Genomic DNA, 25,632 nt, shown 5'->3' with positions numbered 1-25,632 from the left:
GGCTGTGGGAGATGCCAACACCAGGGGAGCCTCCTGGCTCAGGGAAAGCATTTGTCCTTCAGAGGATGCACTCAGAATCTAGCCTTAACTATGCCTGCCGTCGGGAATAGGCAACTTGGATGTGGAACCAAGCACTAAGGTAAGATTTAGGAGACTCTTTCAGTGCCAGCTCTAACTGGCCTTGGGCAAGACCTCTGTCTGCTCTGAGCCTCACTCAGCTTCCTGATAAGGGTTAGATGATATACGCTTGGTGGGAGCAGCGTGGCCTGGGGAATGCAGCAGGGCGTCAGGGCCATAAGTCACAGAGTCTCAGGCTCACCATAAGACTCCTTATGCAAATTATTTAAACCACCTAAATCTTCATTTTCTGACCCGTGAAATATGGGCTATAATACCCATCTCTATAAGGCTCTTTTAAGCGTGAAGTGAAAAGAGAAATATGAAGTGCTTAAAAGACTGCTCAGTAACGTTGACCCATTCCTCTCTTTTCCTTTCCTTAGACTGTAACATTCTACAATTCTATGAGTTAAAAGGAAATGAAGGCAAGTTGTGACATCAGCAAAGCCATCTTGAGAATGGTGATGCTCTTCCTCAGTATCAGGCTTACGTGGGAGTCTATCACGGTGTTAACATCTCCTACTTTTGACATGAGCTGGGTTAGGAGCCACTGAGGGAATACAAGTATAACTTTCTAAGCTGGAATCCATATTCAGGGTGGATTCTACCCCTCCAAAAGAGCAAGAGACATAGCCATGAAAAACCTAAGACAGCTCTGTAATTACGAGCCAGGGCTGTGGATCCAAATGGAGACATCTCTGTGTGAGGAATCAGAATTTGGGGTCTAGGGGAATCCACGCAGGGTAAGCTCAGAAACCGTTCCCTCACACTGCTGAGTAAAGAAATCTCTGTGTCTTCAGAAGGGATGAGGAATCTCTCTGTATCTCTCTGTCCCTGACTCTCTGCCTCCTTGTTTTTCTGTGTATTTGTGTGTGTGTGTGCGCGTGTATATACATTCATATGTAATGTATGTATATGACATACACTCAGTAGATCTAAAATTATGAAATTACAATGAAGTACAGTTTCATTCATCAATACTTTTAAGTCATTAATAATTCACTTTTGTTTTGTTAAAAATTGGATTGCTTCATTCCAGATTTAAGATTTTATTTAGAAAATGATTAACTGGTACTTGAACAATGCAAAACATAAAAAAAAAAATCTTAAAAAGCCGGAAGGAATCCCAATCCAATGAAGGAGGATTCATTACTGTTAACACTTGATGGACATATAGCTGAACACAGGAATGAAGAGATAGTCCAGGAGACAGTATGCTAGAGAGACAGCTGGCTGAAGAGGTGTCTGGAGGCTGAAGTTAGGAGGGCTGTCTACTCTGTCTGGTAAGTAGAGCACAGGCTCGTCTCTGCTCTGTCTGGTGAGTAGAGCACAGGCTTCTATTTACTCTGGTGAGTAGAGCACAGGCTCCTGTCTACTCTATCTGGTGAGTAGAGCACAGGCTCCACTACTTGCCTTTTCCAAGAGCCAGTAATAAGGACAAGGTGTGGGGAATGAAAATGACTTTGTTCCAGAGCTAGCAGTGGGGAAATGGCTAAGGCTTGTGTCTCAGTGAAACCATTTTGAAGTCTTGGGTTGCAGATAGGACTTTAAAAAGGGACTTTGGTATGAGGGCTTGCAGGAGTGGCAAGAAGATGCAGGTTAGCATGACTTGCCCTAGGGATGACCTTGAATTATTTATTGTTCCAGCTGGGGAATGTACTGGGCTATCTTGAAGGCTATTTATCTGTAGACTAACTACAGCCTTGAGGTAATGTCCTGCTGGTGTCTGGAATTTTTCCAAGTCTCTGGAAGTTCTACATCAGGGCATAATCAGATGGGAAACTTGTGTAAATCAGTGCCTGGTGGAAAGAAAGAGGTCTAAATTCTGCCCAACATCTAAGTTAAGTATGGTCTAAGTTAAGTGCTATCTTTCTGCATCCACTATATTTGGCAAATATTCTTTCAAGCACAAAATTTGGAGTTGGGGCATATCCTGAAAGTGATGAGGACGGAGCTTTCTTCTTGATATTCTGTTGCTGCTTTTCTCAGTTTTAGTGAGCTTCATCAAATGGGAAGCGAAACACAAATCGCTTTATTCAGTGCCCTTATACAGAAGTCTCCCACCTTTGAAGAGGCTGTCCCTTGATTTAATGCAGTCGTTTCTTTACATTATATCTTATCAAGCCTTTTATTTTTACTATTGGGACTGCTATATAAAGCAGCCCTGCTTATATAAAGAAATTACTATATAGGTAATAATAGGAAAAAATACCTCAAGAGCCAAGCAGAAAATATTTTAAATATTTAATCATTTAACATTAAGTAGCAAAATGTATTTAAAATTGGTATATTTTTAAGAGGAAGTTTCAAATGAAAGAAACATGGAACAAAGTTAGAGATGAAGAGGAAAATGACCCAAAGTCTTATTATGTTTAGATGTTTAGATGCCGTGTGACCCCCTTGCCATACATCGCCCTCCCCAACTCCCAGGTGCAGGCTGCTGTTAATTCTCTTCAGCTTTTCTCCAGGAGGTCTCTGTTCCTCTATCTTGGATGTATGTTTGACTCTGCGTGGTAGACCCGGAGCACCAAATCTGAGACATTAAAACCTTTTGAGTTAAATAGTGTTAGGAGATTATTTTCATAGGAGCTCTTAAAATAGATGTATCCAATTACTGTAATTCTAATTTTTCAAATGTTAGTACTTTTGACAAGTTGCAGCTCTGTTTACCTGTTCTTATAAGAGCCTCATGATTTCCCCCAAAAGAGCAGCATGAGGCTGGAATTTTCAGTTTATCAAAGCAAATTGCATGCATTTTCCAAAGGCAAATTGCAGACCAATGGCATTTGTAGATGAATAGAAAACTACATGAAAGGGAACACTCCGCTGTGTTTGCCTACTCATAACTTTAACCCAAATTACCTTTTGAAATACTATTTGGAAATCTGAAAGATTTCAAAAGGCACTATTAATGAGCATGTTGAAAATAGAACCCAACTTCCTCAACTCCAAACACAGAGCTTCACTACTCAACAAGGTAACCTCAGCTTAGTCTGTAAGTTTCCCAAAGTGTGTTCAAGTTCATGAAGTTCACAGGCTCCAAATGTGCAAAGCTTGCATTGATTCTCCTCATTCGGGGATAGGAAACCTAAATTTAACTGTGTACTGCCTTGAAGAGGGCATAGCTTATTGTAACTTCTATCACTTATATCCAAATTCTTTTGTTTTTTAAAAAAGGTAAATAAAAGTATGATTATGTCTTAAAGCATAGGGGATTTAAGGAGATATTTCAAAGGCTCCCAGCAGATGTAGCAGATTAGTACTTGAATTTGGGTCTCAACTCGTTTCTTAGGAGGATAACGGCAGACATGTACAGTAAGTATAACTTCTGTTGCGGTTACAACATTTAATTAGATAAAGGCTTCCTCGCTGTAGCATTGGGTATTCAGCATTTGCTATCTGTTTTCAGTCTTTAACTTACTCTTTCCTTTGTTTCCAAGAAGCAATTCTCTGTGGAAGGTGTAAGAGTGAAAGGAAACTTGCCCTTTTCACTGCAAGTTCACTGAAAGATCAACTCATAATTAAGGCAAATTAATAAGAGAAAGGCTTCTTAACCTGAGAGGCAGGTATTGTGTTTAAAACAATTTGGGCTTTCTCAGTCTTCTTTCCTGCGATATGTTGAGATAACAAGGAGAGGAAGGAAAGTCAGCTGTCTCCTTTAATTTTTTGATCAGCTCAGTCTGGTTTATGCAGATAGAGGGAAAGCCCCCTCCAATGCGCCATTGATCTCAAGGGGCTTACAATTCAAAACACTTCATATACCAAGGAGACATATTTGGGAGTGAAATTTCCTGAGCTTTTTCAAGGGCATCAACTGAGATGCCTTGTACTCTCGTTTCCTCTAGTAGGAACACCAGAAAGCTGTTAGAGGGTGAAAAGTAGAATGATCAGGGCATTTTTCCTCTCACCGCCCTCCTGCCCGAGTCCAGGCCCGGCAGTGTCTGGAGCTTGAGCACCGAGGCAGTGAGGACAGCCCCACTCCATCCCAGCTCCTGGCTCCAATAATACAGTTTCTTCCGTCCATTCCATCAAGCCTAGGAGTGGAAAAGGCTTCTCACTATTGCTAGTCCCAAGGTATCTGCACATATGTATTCTCTGTGCACCCCTCTTCCCCTCATTAAGATCTTCTTGAAAAATTCCAACTGAGCATGCCACGTACTTTGTGCTGAGGTCCTGACTGATGCACAGTTAGGTAATTACATTTAATTTTTTTCCACTATTTTTTTCTTTTCTTTTCTTTCTTTCTTTTTTTTTTTTTTTTAAAGATAGGGTCTCACCCTATGACCCAGGCTGGAATGCAAAGGCACTATCAAAGCTCACTGCAAATGTTAATACTTGACTCAAGTGATCCCTCTATCTCAGTCTCCTGAGTATCTGCAACTACAGTCTGGGGCTATCAAGCCCAGCTGATGTTTTAATTCTTTGTACAGATGGGGGTCTCACTATGTCATGTGTATCCAATTTTAAAAAGTTATTTCACTTCTTGCTCTTGCCTACAATTATAATGCATATCCTTGTAGTTAGAGATAAGTAAACACTCTGGAACTACAGTGCAATGTGCACTGGATACCCTGACTTCAGATGTGCTACCAAAGTAATTTCGGCAGTGAACAAGTCACTTCTGCATTTACAGGGCCCTACACATGCACACAAGCACCTTCCTTAGAAAGAGCCTCTTATCCTGTGGGTGACTCTTGGCCTTCTCTCTGGGTGTCTGTGTCTTGTTTCGGAGTCTTGATTTTCTCAGTTATCAGAACCCTCCCTAGCCCCCAAAGCAAAGATTCAGGAAGGATGGTGGACAATGGGCACAGTGTGCAGCTTGGTTTCACACTGCTGGCCTACTAGTCAGGAGCTCAGGTATCCAGGAGAGAAGCTAATTCTTTATTTTTGGTTTGGCGATGTGTTTGGCATTTATTAATTAACATGAATGTGACATATCCTGAGAATTGAAAAAAGAATTTTTTAAGGAAGTGTAACTTTAAATTTAACTTCTTTATTGTATGAAACTTCCTTAGCCTAACTTTTTGAATTATTTTACTCTATTCTGGAAATGGCAGACTTTCTTTAACATTAATGCAAAGCTCATGTCAAAATAGAGCTCTCTCTCTCTCTGTCTTTCTCAATTTTATTTCTACCATTTGATCTATTTTATCTTACTTCTTATTTATTTATTTATTTTTTTTTTAGTTTTCCTGGTCCATTATGTCAGTGATTTAATTTACTATTTTACTTTAACAGACTTTCCCTTGCCAATCAAGCTGTATTCTATAGAATTCATGAGAGAGAAGACATTTTTGAAGAAAACTAGCAATCAATTAAAAGTATTTATGGGTTTTTGCAACTTATAAGTTACTATTTTATACTCAAAATAATAAAGACAAGGTTTTTTATGAGAGCATATAAAAATCTCAATAAGAAATCCTAACTATGGGGTAATCAGTCAGGATAATTGATAGTTGGCTATACTTACATGTTTTGCCATCTATCAATTATTCATTTATTCAACAAATATTTTCCACCACTCCCATAGACAAAGCATGTTAGGGGTTATATTAAAAACAAAATATTTTCCCTGCCTTAAAAAACTTGAAATTTATTTCAGAAAAGGAGAAAGTTATTTTTAAATGAAGGAAAAAAGGAGTGGCAAATAAGAGATCCAAACACAATGGTTCCTCTCCCCAGGGGTGGAAACTGGGGCTTTTAGTCTCAGCCACCAGTAAGTAAGAAATGTCAGGAACAGGGACCAAGAGGTCTATGCAACTGGGTGACTGTGTATAGTTTGTAGTTATTGATATAATTCTCAAAAAAATGTGATAAATATGGATTAACTGAGTAAGGGATTGTGTGTATGTGTGTGTGTGCATGTGCGTGTGCGTGAGAGAGAGAGAGAAAGAGAGAGAGAGAGAGATCATGAAGACTGAGTAGAAACACCTCCATCCCTTCTTTCAGTATGGCAAGATGAAACATGGGAGACAGTGCAGAAGTGGGAATAGACCTGTTCACCAATTTCTAGGACTTGTTCTCTGAGTTTGGTGGGTTGAGGTGGGGCTCAAAGTCTAAAAGAAATGGTATGCAGTACAGGGGTCAGGGGAAACGTCTCTTTTACCCCAAAGGGTTTGCTGAATGATCAAGTCACAATAAAGGAGATTAATAAGAGAAAGAGGTTTCTTTGCCATGTGTATGGGGAGTATCACAGAGTGATTACCTAATATCTCATTGGGTCCAGACATTTATATACCCTCATTTTAGGGATGAGGGGAAGATGGGTAATAGAGATAAGTCTGTTTAGAAATAATAAATGGTTACTAAAGAGGATAAAGAGATATTTAGGAGTATGAATGAATGAGGGTGAAAAGATTGCCTTGCAAATGATTCTCTTTGCAAATTAAATTAACCTGAGAGATAGATATTATATCTAAAATGATTTGGGCCAGTTCTGGTTGCATGCTTGACCTTTTTTCTTGTAATATATTGAGATAAAAGGGAAGGGAAGAGAAGAGAAGGGGAGGTGAGGGGAGAGGAAGGGTGGGGAAGGGAAGTATTCTTTTTGGTGGGTCTGGTTTTTCATAAAGAAAGAGGGAAAGTACCTTCAAAGGCCTGTTGATTTCTAAGGGCCTTTAATTCAAACTACTCTTTATATCAAGAAGTATTTAGGGTTAAAATTTACTGAGCTCCTTCATAGTCAATAAAATGAAATTCTAGTTTATCCATTAATTGTTAAACAGTTATTAATCGGTAGCTGGTAATTCAACTGGTAGCACATTCAGGTAGGACAAAATACAATTATTTTTTCCAGAATTTCCTAGGAAAAGTCCTAGACAAAAGACCTAGAACTAATTAAGGAAAACAAAGAGTTGTTCAGGCACCTTCCTAAGCATTTACCATCCCATATGATAGAACACTGCAATGTGTTCACTTAACCTTTACGACCCTCTTATGTAGCCAGCTGCTGGGAGGTTGCCTTATGAGACAAACCCAGTAAAGTGTGGTCAGAGTCTTTGTGCCTCTTTGTCTTGGTCAAGAGAGAATAATGAAGGCCTCTGAAGAGGAGTGACTGTTAGAAGAGGAGCTGTGTATCTTCGATAAACCAAACAAGAACATACCTTGGGGGAAAGACTCCCTATTCAATAAATGGTGTTGGGGGAACTGGATGTCTACATGTAAAAGACTGAAACTGGACCCACACCTTTCCCCACTCACAAAAATTGACTCAAGATGGATAAAGGACTTAAATTTAAGGCATGAAACAATAAAAATCCTCCAAGAAAGCATAGGAAAAACACTGGAAGATATTGGCCTGGGGAAAGACTTCATGAAGAAGACTGCCATGGCAATTGCAACAACAACAAAAATAAACAAATGGGACTTCATTAAACTGAAAAGCTTCTGTACAGCTAAGGAGACAATAACCAAAGAGACAACCTACACAATGGGAAAGGATATTTGCATATTTTCAATCAGACAAAAGCTTGATAACTAGGATCTATAGAGAACTCAAATTAATCCACATGAAAAAAGCCAACAATCCCATATATCAATGGGCAAGAGACATGAATAGAATCTTCTCTAAAGATGACAGACGAATGGCTAACAAACACATGAAAAAATGTTCATCATCTCTATATATTAGAGAAATGCAAATCAAAACAACCCTGAGATATCATCTAACCCCAGTGAGAATGGCCCACATCACAAAATCTCAAAACTGCAGATGCTGGCGTGGATGTGGAGAGAAGGGAACACTTTTACACTGCTGGTGGGACTGCAAACTAGTACAACCTTTCTGGAAGGAAGTATGGAGAAACCTCAAAGCACTCAAGCTAGACCTCCCATTTGATCCTGCAATCCCATTACTGGGCATCTACCCAGAAGGAAAAAAATCCTTTTATCATAAAGACACTTGTAGTAGACTGTTTATTGCAGCTCAATTTACAATCGCCAAAATGTGGAAACAGCCTAAATGCCCACCAACCCAGGAATGGATTAACAAGCTGTGGTATATGTATACCATGGAATACTATTCAGCTATTAAAAATAATGGAGACTTTACATCCTTTGTATTAACCTGGATGGGAGTGGAAGACATTATTCTTAGTAAAGCATCACAAGAATGGAGAAGCATGAATCCTATGTACTCAATTTTGATATGAGGACAATTAATGACAAGGTTATGGGGGGGGGAAGCAGAAAGAGGGATGGAGGGAGGGGGGTGGGTCCTTGGTGTGTGTCACACTTTATGGGGGCAAGACATGATTGCAAGAGGGACTTTACCTAACAATTGCAATCAGTGTAACCTGGCTTATTGTACCCTCAATGAATCCCCAACAATAAAAAAAAAAAAAAAAGAAGAGGAGCTGTGGACTTCCTGCAGATGGTTTTGTAGCAGAGAACTCAGAAAGGGCAGGATCCTACCCGAATCACAGCTGTCTCTTTTCCAGGTGAGACATATGCAGAAGACAGAAATGTGAATCAGCAGGAGCCGCACAAGTCAATCACATGGATCCCTGGAAAACTGTACTCCAGCGCTCAGGAGCCCACAGACCTACCTCCATGCTTACCTAACCTTATGCATTTATGCCAAACCTGCCATATTTGCAAGTTTTCACCACAGAAGAGGAATAAGAGAAAGAGAAGGGAAACAAAGACAGAAGAGCTGGGCTTGCTTGTGACACTGGATAAAGTGCTGATGCCCAGTTAAATTCTACTAGAGGTGACCTCTTCTGTGGCCTCGTCAGAGGTTTGAATTTACCCCACTAGTGTGGCATACCATCTCATCAAGGATTTTGAAAGTGAAGATGGGGAGACACTTTCTCCCTTTCTTTCCCTTGCACTGCCCTTTCTGTTCACTCTTCAGCCCTCCATGCTCTTTTGTGGCCTGCCCATGAGGTGTCCTGCTCCTCTGGAGGCCATCTATGTGGCATCAGTGAAAACTCACCGGCCCCTCTGTGTGACAACTCCTGTTTTCTTTTCTGGACACAGTGAGATGCTACTATTCATTTCTTAAGAATTGCTCTTGAATCCCCTCAGCCTTGACAAATTTCCATCTTGAAACATTCCTATTTCAATATTGGGAAATTTGATGAGCAGTCCTATTGTAAAGGTTTTGGGCAGCTTGAATTATTTCACAAAAAGAAATGTACTCACTTCCACTTGCTGCTTACCCTCTCTCCTTTGTCCCTCTCTATGTGTGCATGCACACACACGTACACACCCAGCAGGTGTTGATGGAAGAACTGCTAAATACCGTAACTAGTTTATAGATATACCACTGGAACAAAAGAGAGACATATTTAGGGAAGGTGTTTAGTCATATGAAAATTCTGACCTAATATGATTTTATTTTATCATTACTTAAAATATTATTTTTTCTCTGTGCTTACCTAGAAGTGATCATTGTCCTTTAGTCTACTTCAAGGGCATGTCTCATTCTTGCCCCATTCAGAAATGATTGCTCCCCTACCTCACCCCATCTTGCTCCAGCAAACTAGCCAAATAATTAGAGATCACACTCTCAGTCAAAAGCCACTAGTGAGTGATACTAGGGGTAAAATTTCCCCAGTGGGATAAATAATGAATCTTCCAAGCCAGCAAGTAAGGAAAGTTAAAAAGAAAGCAAATGCACTAATATTTCCATTAGTTTGAAGGAGAAATGCACTATTTAAATGCTAGCATTTAATCGTCATTATCTGGAAGAATTACTTCATTCAAACTTATCCTTTATTTAAAATAAACACCTCAATGCTCCCATTCCTGGCTGGGACAATTTTAGCAATAACTGCTGGTTGTCAATGACAACAATCATATTTAATTGCTCATCCTGACATGCTCCAGCACTCTATTAAACACAGATTACTCTAAAAGGAATAAATGAATAGCAAAGATTCTGGCCAAGAGCTCTGAACACATCAGTGGGAATAATTAATTACATCACCCTCTTATGAAAATGCAGGAAGCAGTGGTACAGGTCAAGAGCTTGTTAGATTTCAGGTTGGCCATTTGTGCCTGAATTTAAGAAAATAAAACTAAGTAGATCATGGGTTATATCTTGAGGAGGGGAGAGGATGAAGGTCAAATTTCTTGATTGGATGTTATTTAGTGTTTCTACAATATCTCAAAGTTGTAATTCAGGAAAGGAATAAAATATATCTTTGTCATATGAATTTTTATAAGGTACACAGTAGATAGTCTTACTCACTGAATTTTAGTTCAATTGCTCTTTCATCTCAATATTATTATTTTATTAAAGTGGATAACTAAATAATATCCTTTCATCAGTTATCAGAGCAGAGTTGTAATATAAATGGGATTAGCACAATGAATGCCTTAGGAGAAAATCATAGAACGTACTTTCTATGCATTTGCTGTTTTATAAACATGTCTTTTCTTTGTTTTAATCCGATCTTGAATTTTTCTGAAAATTCTGGAAAGAATAAACTTTTCTGATCAACTTTAGTCATTGATAGGTCACAGTATACCTATGTTTTTCTTTTAAATGATGAAGATTAGAAATGTGGGTTGTTTAATCAGGCATCTCATTGAACACAGATTTATGGGGCTCACAGTGGTGCCCTGGAAAGGACCTTGCACCAGAAGAGGGGTTCCAGATAGCATGCCCTGGTGTTGTGTTAAACACAAATTACAAAATCATCATACAGAGTTATGATTATTATTTTGCAGCAAGAGTTATCAATTAAAAAAACCTCTTTCTTTTGAAAATACATTATAAATATTTTCTCCTCAAGTATAAACACAAGTTGATAATTTATTTGTAATAAATAATTTATTTGTAATGTAATGTTCATGATAGTACCTTCTCATCATTTACCTGATAATCATTTTGTTAGCTATTGCATTTCTTAGGTTTACTGTTTTACAATTGTTTTAACAAAAACTCTGTATTTCTCTTTGCACAGGTAAAGCAGAGAAGAGACATTTTAAGGGCTTAAGAGAGATTTCCAAATTATCTGCAAGAAAGTTTATAACAATGCCCTTGGTCCAATAGACAAGACAAGGCTAGACAAGGCTATCTTTCTGTTGATCACACTGAATAATTTCTTTCACCGTTTGACAAAATTATAGAAAAGATGATAATCTGATCATTTAACTTTTATGTAAGTAAAGATGCATATTTTACCTACATATGTTTTCCCCTTGTTCTTTTGAAAATTTCTTAGCTTTCATTAGACTTGCATATCATTTGTGTTGCAACTCTTTCTCAGTTTCCCTTTCTTTTTATTATATTTGATGTAAAATTACTAAAAATTTAAAACAAAGTGTCTAGCACCAGGATATCAATGAATGGAAATAAAGAACAAATGGTGTGGTGAAATTTTAAAGCACACACAGTGAGTGAGAGTTAAGTGGAGTGCTGCCTTCACCAGGCAGGGAACGAGCTTTGTAAGGGCTGCCACTCTTAGCCTAGCTAGAATAATTGAGATTTTCATAGGTGTCAAAAGTTTAACCCTGGAATAAATGGGTGGTATTCTGTGCCACTAATTATTATTTTGATTATCTTACATTGCAGAAGGGCTTCCTGAAAGTTGAACAATGAGAAATGGGTTTCTTCCACCTTGATTTGAATTTAGGCAGGGTTTTTTTGTTGTTGTTTGTTTGTTTCGTTTTATTATTTTGTTTTGTTTTGTTCATTTGTTTTTCTCTTTACACTACATTTATGGTCTGTAACTCTGCATAATTACCAATTAAGGAAGGTTGGCCAAATATATGTTATCCCAAGAATTTTAAATGTAGCTCTAGGTGGAAGCCTGTACTTTAATACAGCTAATGAATTGTTTTACATTGAATCATCATTTGTTTTATATTGATGGTCTTTGAATATCTATTCTGAATCAAACCCTATATTGAGCATGATAAATTAAAGATTATCTACCTAGTAGCCATCTATCTATCATCTATCTATTTCTATAATCTATATTGATACAGATGTATACAAAGAGATTTCATTTTTATCTTCAGGAAAGCCAGTGTTAAGATTTCAGCTGAGCAGGAGGGTGACTAGGGATGAATGGCAGGGAGAGCTAAGTCAAGAGGGTGGTTCAGGCAGTGCCTCCTGGGGAAGGGGATCAGTATACTGAAACTTGAAGGGTCAATAATACATAGTATGTTGGAGACTAGAGGGAGTGCTGCAAAGGACTAGGGAGACAGAGGCAAGACTCAACGTGATTATTTAAAAATTGTATTATGAAAATACTCATAAAATATAAGTTACAGGAAATTACCCTAAGTTACTCAGTGTTTCTCAAGGCTGAATATGAAAAGAAATAAATCTTAGGAGTGTTAGAAAGCTGAGACGTGTGAGAACTATCCCAAGCCTACTGAAAAGAAACTGCAGAGGACAGAGAAGGTCTGAAGCAACGACAACCTTGAAAAACTACCAGAGAGAGTGGAGGGACGGATGCAAACAAACACAAGGAAGCAGAAATATAATTAACTTCCCTAAGCATGAAACCAACCTTTTACTAACACACAGGAAACATACAAACCTAAGATCATATTTAAAATAAGGAATAAAAACAATAAAACTGACTGTGCATCAACAAATTATTTTTTGAAAGTAAAACTTGCTTTTACCAGTAACTTGGAGGGAAAGGTTCAGCTTTAGGCAAATAAAAAGAAAGATGCAAGTTGAATTCCGTTAATGACTGCTTAGAAATATCAGTCTTGAGTTAGTAACCCTGTTTCCTTGTCTAAATTAGAGGAAGGCTCAGGAAACAGTGCCTAAAAGTTCTTAGCAAAACTCAGAGGTTCTCTCTCAAATCAAGAAACCTTTCTCTTTCTCTCTCTTTCTCTCCCTCTCTCTCTCCCAAACACACCAGCAAATTCTTAAAAGAGTAAAAAAATCAAGATTAGTAAATATGCTTTTCAGATATAAGAAACTTTAATAATTTTGCAATATTTGCTTCATATTTTTATAGAAGTAATAGAATTACAATTAAAGTCTCTTTTGTAGTCCCATCCCATTCTCACTTTCACTTCTTTCTTTACAAAAGATGTCATTTTACTAAGCAATAAACCTTTAGATATAATTTATGACCATTAAGTGCTGTATAATATGAGCAAACCACTATTTATTTATCCATTCCCCTAATAATGCACATTTAAAATTATTATTTTCTATATTTACCAATCTCTTTATCACTTTATGCACAGATATCAAAATTAACTGTTTTTTTTTTTTTTCAGTTTTTGGCCAGGGCTGGGTTTGAACCCACCACCTCTGGCATCTGGCGCCCTACTCCTTTGAGCCACAGGTGCCGCCCGATATCAAACTTAACTTTTAGAGCTCTTATTTACAAGAGGGAATTCTAAGTTGCAACATATATCAACATGACTAAATCTCAACCTTTTTCTGTATTTTTAATTTCTCATTTCTGGGACTAGTTACACATGATCACACTCACTAGAAAGATTTTACTGGTGCTCTTGCCTGGTCCTGTGTGATGATTTGAAACACATAATCCTTTCAAGAACTGCAAAGAGAAAAAGACTTAGCCCCATTTTTAAGAAGAAATAAGCCAGGTGTCGTGGCTTACTTCTGTAATCCTAGCATTTTGGAGGCCAAAGCAGGGACATTACCTTGAGTTCAGGAGTTTGAGACCAGCCTAAGCAAGAGAAAGACCCTGTCTCTACTAAAAAATAGAAACACTTTATGGGGGCGAGACATGATTGCAAGAGGGACTTTACCTAACAATTGCAATCAGTGTAACCTGGCTTATTGTACCCTCAATGAATCCCCAACAATAAAAAAAAAAAAAAAAATAGAAAAATTAGCTGGGCACCTGTAGTTCCAGCTACTCAGGAGGCTGAGGTACTTGAATCCAGGAGTTTGAGATTGCTGTGAGCTAGGCTGAAGCCGTGGCATTCTAACCCAGACAACAGAGTGAGACTCTCTCAAAAAATAATAATAATAAATAAAGAGGAAGATAAAGCTAAAACAGATTAAATATATTTCTTATACGTCAGCACACAAATGGAATATTGAGTATTGGAACTCAAAAGCTTGGGCTGTTTTGAAGAAATTGCTAAGCTTCAATAAAATTGAGTTTAGAAGTAAGTTGTTAGAAAATTCAGGTGTGCGTTTATGTCCACATCTCTATACATTTAAGTATATACTGTGTACCTTATAACACAAGTGGGTCAGCCTCCCACCCACTACAGACATGTGCATGTGTACACAGACTCCCATAGACGCAATGAACTGTGTGTTCATAGCTCTCTGTGTATCTCCCAAACACACAGAGTCTATATTATGGTTATCTCCAGACCACTTACAATATCAGATTATAAATTACTGCCTTTAATAACATAGTCCTGGAGGCAGCTTTGCAGGAAGTCCACAGTAAGAATTAATTTGAAAGGTATAGTTTTAATATCTTTTTGGTTTCAAAATATTTCCCTGGTTACTTCAACGGTGTCTGGTATTTCAGCATAGTTCATTTGTTTGTTTTCAGGCATTAGAATCTCCAAAGATCCTATCTTCAGAATAACATTTAAAAATTCTAAACTTAGAATAAATGATTAGATTGAAAGTATTTATAACCTCTTCCCTTTAGATGGTGAAGGTTGTAAGTCCTGGAGTGGATATGTTCCAGTGAGAGCAAATGGGAGGGTTTTCTTAAATACCAATTCCCTTCCTCGATATAGCCGATAACACTCTTCTGTGTTCTCATCCATCCAGGCCTCTTATCGTCAGACTTCTCCCCGTCCCCGTCCTCAGGTGCTGGACTCCTCCCTGTCATGGGCAGTCCCTACTATTCAACCTTCACAAGGCTCTTGTGACTCTATTCTAGCGAAGGGTTTCTCAACCTTCCTGATTGACAGTTTGAACTGAATAATTATTTTTTGCAGGAACTGTCTTATGCATTATAGGATGCATTTTTGGCCTCTACTACTTAGATACTAGTAGTACTTCCCAGACTGTGACAACCAAAAACATCTTCAGACATTGCCAATTGTCCCCCGGGGCACAAATAGCTGAGAATGACTCTTCTCCTGGCTGCATTCTCTTCCTCCTCACATGGCAATTGCAACATGGAGCAGCATCAGCCTTAAATACGGAGATTCAGAATACATGATTAAGTAGTAGGGGAGTTACTCAAGGGCTAAGCTCAAGGACGTCCACGTGGGGAATACAGAGTCCAGAAGCATGGACCCACTTCATGGGCAGCTGACAGTGTTGCAACACTCCACATGAGGTCAGCCTGTGGGTTAAAGCGATTTGACTGTTTACAGCTTGCTGCATTCTAAGGAAGATAACATTAGAATTCTATGAGAAGTGATGATCTGAGGCGTCTTTGCTCTGGTCCCACCACGCCTTTTCTACTCATTTACAGGAAAAGCAGATGCTGCCGCCATGTGCTGCATGATTCAGGCCACATAGCCACATCCCTCTCAAGGTTCAAAATAACTTAATGTTCTAGCGTTAAGTTTGAATTATTTAATTTCACAGTAGGAAAAAGATGTCAGGAGGAGTATTAAGGAAGTACTAATCACTAGCCCAGACTAGGAAGTTCAGAGATGGTTTCCTAAAGGACACCAGAAATGTCAATCCATGAGTGGGGAAAAGAATTTTCCAGGCTGAGATACACCCTATGTGAAAGGCTGTTAATAAGTGAAAATGAGGCTCGGTGCCTGTAGCTCAAGTGGCTGAGGTGCCAGCCACATACACCAGAGATGGTGGGTTCGAATCCAGCCTGGGCCTGCCAAACACCAATGACAACAACAACCAAAGCATTGTGGCGGGTGCCTGTAGTCCCAGTTACTTGGGAGGCTGAGGTAAGAGAATCGCTTAAGCCCAGAAGTTGGAGGTTGCTGTGAGCTTAGATGCCATAGCACTGTACCCAGGGCAACAGCTTGAGGCTCTGTCTCAAGAAAACAAACAAACAAAGAACTGAAAAAGAAACATTGAGAAATGTTAAGCAGGTCTGAGTACCAGCAGGGAAGTCACGAAAGATATTGCGGGGAAGGTGGGTAAAAGGAAGAGGATGAAGAGTCTTGTGTGCTATGATGAGGAATTTGACCTTCTCCTGAGGTCAAGAGGGGGCTACCAAAATTTTTCTAAAAAATATACATGGAGGCTGGCGGGTTCGAACCTGGCCTTGGCCAGCTAAACAACAATGACAACTGCAACAAAAGATAGTCTGAAGTCCCAGCTACTTGGGAGGCTGAGGCAAGAGAATCACTTGAGCCCAAGAGTTTGAGGTTGCTGTGAGCTCTGACACCATAGCACTCTACAGAGGGTGACCTAGTGAGACACTGTCTCGACAAAAAAAAAAAAAGAGAGAGAGAGAAATATTATTCAGGTATTTTGTGGAAACTAGTGGAAACAAAGATAAAGAAAATTAGTAGACTATTATACATCTCATATAACATTCATGTTTTGGGTAACATAGTCATTAGTGACAATCAGTCCCAGTGTCTTCCTCCTTGTATATCCAAATTCCAACCAAGCCATGAGCATTGGCAATCTGAAAAGGAAATATTGTCACACTCGTGAGACCTTAGCAAGAAGAGGAAACAAACCCATCAGCTCCTAATTGTAATTTTCATCATATTTTATCATAAATTAATTTTATTTGTCGTTTCTTCAGTCTCCAAAATACGAAATGATTCATGCCCTAGCATGTGGACTCCTGTCTTCAAACACTCTGGAGGTCTTATCCAGTTTCAGGGCCTTAAATACATCCTATATTCTATTGGCTTTAATTTTATATCTCCAGTTTAGATTTCCCCACTTACTTATACTCTCAAATACCACTCAGCATGTCCACTTAGCTGCCTAACAGGCTCCCTCAAACAATCTATCTGCAAACTCTGAAAGCACTCTGATCGACATAAATTTTACATGTATTTAACACATATACACATAAAGATCATTTAGAGTTTCAGACATAATGTCTGAAATTTGTGGATGATGATATTGTTATAAATAATATAATATAGCCTGAGCTAGCAAAATAAAAAAGAGAAAGAGGAATTTACAATGAGATATAGAATCATCTCCCATAGCCAAAGGCAGGGATGTAGCCAAGCCTCAGAAATGAATCTGAAGCATGGCCTGGATACCATTCCTTCTTATATTTTCCCCTAGAATTGGCTACAATGTGAGTTTCCATTTTTATCATCAATCTTTATTCAGCTAACACTAGCTATTGTGCTTTAGAGTTAAACATTGGACTTGTCCTGTGGCTTACTATTAATATTATGAGAATCAATGTTTTATTTGACACTTTGTGCCTCAAAGCTGCTTATTATTAAATCGGGGCCACATGATTACTTCCTAAATGTGTTGGCCTTAACCTAATCTCCAAATCCTTGCAGGCACATGTCCACAGGCATGTTATTAACTGAGGGTACTTACTCATTCTGTCTTACCGATTTGAAAGAAGCATAGGAAATCTGGAGGGAAAGCTATGAAATAATAATAGTTCATATTCTATTTCAAATTATTCTATGCCAAATAAGCAGGTGTAAAGTAATGTTGTATCTACCCCCTTACCTCACTCTTGTGTAATACCGTATTTTAAAATGGCAGATCTCATTTCCCAGTCTGATGAGTTATTTCAAATATTATTTGGTCAAAATTTCATGTGTATAAAATGTTTTAAGTTTGCCAGTAGCATCACATTGGGGATTAGGGTTCAACATATTAATGGGGGGGTGCACACATTCAATCTTAAGTTTCATGATATTTGTGTATTTGAAGTGGAAACCATGCCACATGTCTGAAATTAGTGCATGACTGTGTTGTTACAAATAATATAATATACCTGAGTTAGCAAAAAATTTTTTTAAAAAGGGGAATTTACAATGGGACGCAGAATCATCTCAGATAGCCTGAGGCAAGGATGTGGTCAAGCCTCAGAAATGAATTTAAAGCAGGCTCTGGATACCAAGCCATTTCTTTTGACTTGATTCATCTTTGCTTTACTCTACAAATCTGCTTCATCCTTCTCTTATATCCCCTTCTGTGTTTTGATTCATTGCTTTGTGAGCCAGAGCTTGGCTTATAAATAATTCTTTTGCTTGTGTGTTATTATTTTCATCATCAGGCAAAATAACCTTCTCTCAGTCTCAGTATCTAATTCCAAGGAAAGGTGTTTGGTATTGATTGAATGTGTGCCTCCCCCCTCCCCCATTAATATGTTGAACCCTAATCCCCAATGTGATGCTATTGGCAACAGACCTTTGAGAGGTAATTAGGCCATGAGCGTGGAGAGCTGATAGTGGAGTTAGTGCTCTCATAGGCAGACACAGACAACTTGCTTCTCACTCTGCTCTTTGCAGTGTGAAGACACAGCAAGAATATGGAAAATGGTCCCCATCACTGCTGAGGCACCCAAATACTGGACTTGTAGCCTTTATAACTGAGAAAAAAACATATTCTGTTTCTTAAGCCACCCTGTCTATGGTAATTCATTATAGCAGTTTTGAGCTAAAACAGCATTCTATCCGATCCTATCAAGTATTGACAAAGAATTGAGATCTTGTTCTACTGAAGACTTTGTCCTCAACTGTAGATCAAGTGTGAAGTTTATGGAAATGATTGTAAGAAAGTCCCAAGTAATCTGATATGGTAACTTTAATAATTTAAATCATATGATGTTATTTTCTTTTAAACATACTTTTTCTTTAATTTTTAATTTTAAAAAATTTAATTATTATGGATACATAATAGTTTATATATTTATTGGGTCCATGTGCTGTTTTGATGCAGACATATAACGTGTAATAATCAAATCAGGATAATTGGGGTATCCACCACCTCAAACATTTACTTTTTTTTGTTAGAAACATTACCCTTTTGCTTCAACTTATACCAAAACAAACAAACAAAAACTCATGTTCTTGATATAGGATGCCTTAGATTTAGGGGGAAAAAGGAGAAAAAGGAGGAAAAGAGGAGATCCTCAATCCCTTCTCCCACTAAGCTTCACTAGAAAACCACATCAGGTAAACTTTATTTTGCTATTATGCACGTATTTTGATTTGATTGCATTCCATATATCCAGATGCTATTCAATAAATACCTTCTGTAAACAATAGATATCCCAATTTCCACACTCCCTCCCACCTTTATACATTAGTCAAACCATTCTTTCCTCCTAAAAACGACCTCTTTCCTGCTGCTGAGTTTTACTCACTCCTCAAGGTCCTTTTCCATCTTATTTTTCTTAAATATTAAATTTTTATTATAATACATGCTGTATAGGGTGAAAGAGTTACAAGGTTAAAAAATATTAATTTCCATCTTCAAGATATTGATGGTATGCTCATTACATAGATGGTTCAACATAAACAAATTATTATACTATTCACAAACAATAATGTACATGGTATAAGGCTATATTATCATTAATAATGATACATAAAATGATAATAAGGCTACATAAAATATGCATGGTATAAGGATATATTATCATTAATAATGCATTAGATGTATTAAACAGACATAATATAGCCTTATGCATATAAAAATTATAAGTATCTGTAAGAAATAGGTAAAATTCAAGCAGATGAATGATTAAGTGTTTTGCAGGAAATTAGGAGATGGGGAAGTGAAGTTGGGGAAGCATTCACATAACTGCAGTGATCTCCCCTGCTGCTCCTGCCCCCTCAGTCATTGGTTGTATGGACTGTCTCATGCCTTGGACATGCCATTTACTGTATGCACTTTACGCTCTTGAGATTATAAATTCATGTGAGAAGTGGGCATGAGTTACCCATTTTCTCCATCAGGCAGAGCACCCTGAAGGGTTCCTATTATGTTCTTTTTTTACATTTTTTAAAAATTTATTTCAGAATATTATGGGGTTTACCAGTTGATTTTTTACTTTTCTGGCTTGCAACATTTTTCTGAAGTCAGAGAACTGAACAGAGATCCCATTCCAAGACGTCAAGAAAAAAAATATTGATGCCTAGAAAGGAAATAAATGTTATCAAACAAAATGCTCTTCTAGTGATGGGAAGGACATAGAATATTCTCAAAAACTTTTGTAAAATAATAGTGTGTTATTCAAATGATCAGCTTTATATTTGCCTCAGATGAAGCCAAGTTCATTGCTTCTCCATGTCTAGAGCTGGACTTTGCCTAATTATAGTCTTTAGTCCACAGATGGCTGCTTAATCACAAACAAAGAGATTCTAAGGTAAATAATAATAGCTTTTGTTTGAAAGGAGCTTCACATGTTACAAAATTCATTACCATCTGTGCGTTAGTCATTTTGGACTGCTTTAAAAAAATACCACAGATTGGGTGGCTTGACCAACAGAAATTTATTTTCTCACAGTTGTGGAGGCTGGACGTCCAAGGATGGTGATGTTCTGGGAAGAGCTCTCTCCCTGGCTTGCAGATTGTCACCTTCTCTCTGTGTGCACATAGGGTGAGAGCAGGAAAAGAGAAAGGGAGGACAGGAAGAGGGAAGAGTTTTCTGGTGTCTCTTCTTGTAAAGCCACGAAACCAAAATTGTAAGTGCCCCACCTTTATAATCTCATTCAATTTTATTTGCTCCCTTAGGGGCTACGCCTCCAAATAAAGCTAAACTGGGGTTAGTAGTTCCTCATATGAGTTGGGAGTGATTCAAACACTCAGTCTAGAACAATCTGCTATGACTGGGCACCCACAGATCTGTAAAGAAGTAAAGGCAAGAATTCATAATACCGGATACTTTTTCTTCCATCAGCCCTGCTATGAAACTATATATAGCTGTCGTACGAAAGCTATAACCCTATTACAGCACAGAACGTGGGGAAAGGGACAAGGGAGGGCAGGGGAGGGGGGAGGATGGGCGGAAGGAGGGTGATTGATGGGACCACGCCTATGGTGCATCTTAGAGGGGTACAGATGAAACTTACTAAATGCAGAATATAAATGTCTGAACACAATAACTAAGAAAATGCCATGAAGGCTATGTTAACCAGTTCGATGAAAATATTTCAAATTGTATATAAAACCGGCACATTGTACCCCATGATTGCATTAATGTACACAGCTATGATTTCATAAAAAAAAAAAAAAGAATTCATAATACCTTTTCCACTGAAAGCACGGAGTATCAGGGAGCTTGATCAGTGTTCCAAATCACAGAAGCAGGGGAAGTTAGAACAGAAACCAGATCTCATGTTTAAGTCTTTCTTTTCCAGTAAAAATAATTTTTTAAGAGTATAAGAAACAAAAAGGACATGTCTTTGATTCTTATTTTTAAATAATAAGATAAACAATTAGATACAAGATGATATTTGGGGAAAATATCTTATACTACCTTATAAAATGTATTTTTGTTTTCAAAGACAACAATAACCACCACCACCACAATAAGGATTCTAATTAATTTTTCTTTAAATTATTAGACTTTTTTTTTTTAAACAAGATCCAGTGCCAGCCTTCGGGAGGCTACTAACCAAGGCGGTGCCCCCTTCTTTGAGGTCACGGCCCTTCTGGCTTTCCCCAGCTCACAGAGACGTGTGATTTCTCCCATTGCCTACTTGGCTTAGAAGGAGGATGTTGTCCACACTGAGTGCCTTCCACCCTTTTCCACATTCTGCATTCAGGCCCTGTTCTCAGTAACACATGCTGTTTAGTAAAGAGAGTCTGCAAAACGTTTTTCCTCTGAAGGAGGGAAAAGGATATTGACCTCTCTACTACTTGCTTAAAACACTCAGTTGCTCCCCAATGCACATGGGATCATTCTGACTATATGTGGTGTGCCCCTACTTCAGTAAAGGTAGACTATTTCTTGACTACTTTCATTATTATTATTATTAAATAATACATAACATCAAATTTATCATCTTAGCCATTTTAAAGTATATAGTACAGTGATGTTGGCTATATGCACATTGTTGTACAACAGATCTCTAGAACATTTTGTCTTCAAAACCCAAAACTATACCCATTGAGTAACAAATTTCCTTTTCACTCTTTGCCCATCTCTTGGCAACCACCATTTACTGTTTCTGAGTTTGATTATTGGCGACCAGCCTCAAACTATACTGTGAGTTCTCTCCCAGTGACTGGCAGAGAAATTTGGAGAGGATGAGAGAAAAATGAGAAAAGTCAAGACATAAAAAGAAAGTTTTTTTAGAGAGCTGGGTCAGGATGGCTGAATACCTTAAAGGATGTCTTGTGGAAAAGTCCCCCGCTTTTGGTAGCTCTGTTTTTATTCCATATATTAAATGGGGGGGAGGCTAAACACATATGTCATGGTTTTTGCTGGGCTTGCATTTTCTAAACAAACTATTTCTTTAACTACATGAGGTATGCTGATTTACTTCTTACTATTATTGCTCTAAGTTATTTATGATCTTAACACAAACAGAGCATGGGACAGGGAACACAGTCCAAGAGCAGGATGTCAAAGCAGACCCCAATTAGGCCATGCACACAAATCTCAGGACTGTCAATTAACCCTCGGAAGCCTTGTGCTAAGGTGAGCTGACATTTCTGTCCATACCAAAATGACAGAAGAAAGAAGGTATTTTTCTCCTTACCTTTTCCTGACAGACTTTTTCTCTCCTAATGAGGTTTAAGCTCGTCCTGTCTCCAGTGCCTTCTGCATTCTCTAACTCCCCCCAAACACTTACTCTCCCTGAGAGAGCAGACCCAACTGGGCGAGCCTTGCCATTTCAGCACTCAGTGACCTCTGAGCAGAGTTGCACTGGGAGAGGGGTGAAGCTCCAGCAAGAACAGTCTGCTTGAAAACCCAGGCTTTCAGGCTGTCACAGTTTGCAACAGATTTTGGGTAAATGTATCCATTTCTTCCAGGTTATCCAGTTTTTTGGAACACATTAAGACAGTATCTTGGGATCGTTTTTATTTCTGTGAAATCAATTGTCAATGTCACTTTTCATTTCTGATTTTATTTACTTTAGTCTTCTCTGTTTCCCTTAGTCTAGCTAAAGCCTTGTCAATTGCGTGTTTATCTTTTTGAAAAACCAACTCCTATTTTTATTGATTTTTTTCTATTATTTTATATTTCATTTATTTTGGTTTTAATCTGTTATTTCCAGCTTCTGCTAAATCTGAGCTTAGCTTCTTCTTTTTCTATTTCTTTCAGGTATAAATATTTGTTATTTATCTGAGATCTTTTTCTTTGTTAATGTAGATGTTTATTGCTCAGATCTTTTCTATTAGTACTGCTTTTCTTGCACCCGACAAGTTACTTCACTGTATTTTCTTTTCCATTTGTCACTATGTATTTTCTAATGTCTTTTTCCATTTTTGTTAGTAGTTTTCATTTAGTCCTGTAGTACTGATTTACTATTGCCATTTTCTCAGTGTGCATTTCTCAGGTTTCATCTTATTTGATGTCCTTTTACATTACGTGATCTGGATATCCATTTAATTCCACAGATTTGGTAAATTTCAGCAAATACTTCTTTGAAAAAGCTTTCTAGTTCTTTCTCTTTCTCCTCTTCTGGGACTACAGAACATGTCTATTGTTCAACGATAACATCCTCTAATTCACTTAAGCTTTCTTCATTTGCTCATTTTTTTTTCTTTGTCTTTGTACTTCACTGACTGAATCATTTCCTATAATTTTTTATTATGTTTTCTGATCTTTTCTTTGACTCAATGTAGTCTGTAGCTGAATTTATCTAGTAAATTTTTTCAGATTGTGTTCTTCAGCCATAATTTCTTTTTGGTACTTTTTGATACTTTCTCTTTGTTGAAACTGGCACTTTGTCATTTTTCTCTCAATGACATCTTAACAAAGTTTTTGTTAATTTTCTATTAGGTAATTCATATAAGGTTGGTGTCAGGAATTCTTCATTTTTCTTGACTGTTCCAGTATCCGCACATGAAATAAGTTAGGCAGCTTTCTGAGTCTTCATGGATTGCCCTTACACAGGAGAACACTCACGCTGATGGATACTGGCAGAGACTTTGGTAGCTCCTACCAACTCTTTCCCTCTGCAGGGAGATGCTGTGACTTTTGCCCACTTATTCTGTGCTGAGCCAGGGATGGGGTAGCTATGAAGTTTGCAAGTACACATCACTATTTGCATATTCCTCCAGGCATCTAGAGTGTGCTAGACCTACCTAAGTCAAGACTAGTGATATACATGATTATTCTTTTGGCATTCATAGAGAAGTTGGGGTGTTGAACACATGAATTAATTATTTACTTCCCCAGTGGAAGCTGAAAGCTTGTATTTTTTATCCACTTGAGCACAGGGTAGAATCACTACCAGATACCAGCTGCTGCCACTATTCTCCAGGTGTCTAGATTGTGCCAGACATATCAGAATTTCAAGATTGGTAAGATATACACAAGTTCTCTGAGAGCTCCCCTTGGAAAAGTGGAATATTGGTCACACAAATCAATCCCTTCTCTCACTTGAGTAACACTAGAAGGCAGGGAATCTCTCTTTTTTATCATATGGAATTGTGCTGGGGCAGTGTTTCTAGTTAGAGGGTGCCCTGAATTTCCCCACTGGCTTTGCTGAGTCTGGTTAAACATTCGCCTGAGGTGTGTGATCTTTTAATTAGTTAGTGATGACTCACAAAGTAGGTTTGGGAATTTTTTTAATCAGTGCTTGTGAGAGGAAAGAGGATCCAGGGTTTCTTACTATGCAATCTTATTGATGTTGCTATCATCTTTTCTCTTTTATTTGGTGTGTATATCTATAGGGTTTTCTTTTCTCATTATTTTTATTTCTTTGTTTTTTAGTTACCAAAATATAACAAAAATTATGGTTGTAATAATGTATTTTAAACTGATAACAACTTTTCTTTAATTTATACAAAACTCGAATCTTTTGCATTCTCTTTTATTTTACTAATGTCTCCAATAACATCTTTTTATATTTTTATCCATTAACAAAGTTTTATGTTTAGTGATAGTTAATTTTTCACTTTTATATTTTAAATTCTATAATGTATCCAATGAGAATTTCACTGATAACCTTATAGAAGCTCTATTGTATGAAAGAGTCACTTTTTTCTTGTTGCTTTTAAGTTTTTTTCATTTTCAGATTTTGAAAGTTTGATGATAATGTGACTTGGGGTAGTCTTCCTTGGATTCATCTTAGTTGGAGTCTTTTGAAAGCTTTTGGAATTTGAAATTTATTTAAATTTGGGAATTTTTTTGGCTGTTATTTATGCAAATATTTTTCTTCCTCATTTTCTCACTTTTCTTCTAGGACTTTCATAATGGAAATCCTGGTACACTTGACAGATGATTTAATTTTCTTATGTTTGCTTGGCTTATCTTCATTTATTTTCTTTCTGTCCTCTGAGTTAATAATTTCAAATTTGTCTTCAAGTTTGCTAATTCTTCTTCTAAATTAAGACTGCTGTTGAAACTCCCCAGTAATTTGAAATTGACCTACTCTACTCTTTAGCTTCAGAATTGCTGCTTGAATCTTTCTCATAGTTTCTAGCTCTTTGCTGATATCTCATTTTTTCATATTTCAATTTGTTCACCCATTGATTAGCTATCTATATGTCCTATAGCTTATTGGACTCTTTAAAATATTTTGAGTATTTTGTCAGAA

At 37.7% G+C, this 25,632-nt stretch overlaps 1 long non-coding RNA gene across 1 annotated transcript in view; it reads right to left on the bottom strand.

The window, feature by feature from the left end:
• LOC128590333 (uncharacterized) overlaps positions 1 to 22,753 on the bottom strand; it is a 61,882-nt gene extending 39,129 nt beyond the window's left edge. The window contains exon 1 of the long non-coding RNA XR_008381257.1: positions 22,624 to 22,753. This is a non-coding gene — a long non-coding RNA (uncharacterized LOC128590333). The remainder of the gene's footprint in view (positions 1 to 22,623) is intronic.
• Between the last annotated feature and the right edge of the window lie 2,879 nt (positions 22,754 to 25,632).

Source organism: Nycticebus coucang, chromosome 7, assembly GCF_027406575.1.
Source record: "Nycticebus coucang isolate mNycCou1 chromosome 7, mNycCou1.pri, whole genome shotgun sequence".
Classification (NCBI taxonomy): Eukaryota; Metazoa; Chordata; class Mammalia; order Primates; family Lorisidae; genus Nycticebus; species Nycticebus coucang.
Note: the sequence above shows the minus strand (reverse complement) of the source record. Positions and strands in the feature narration are given on the sequence as shown.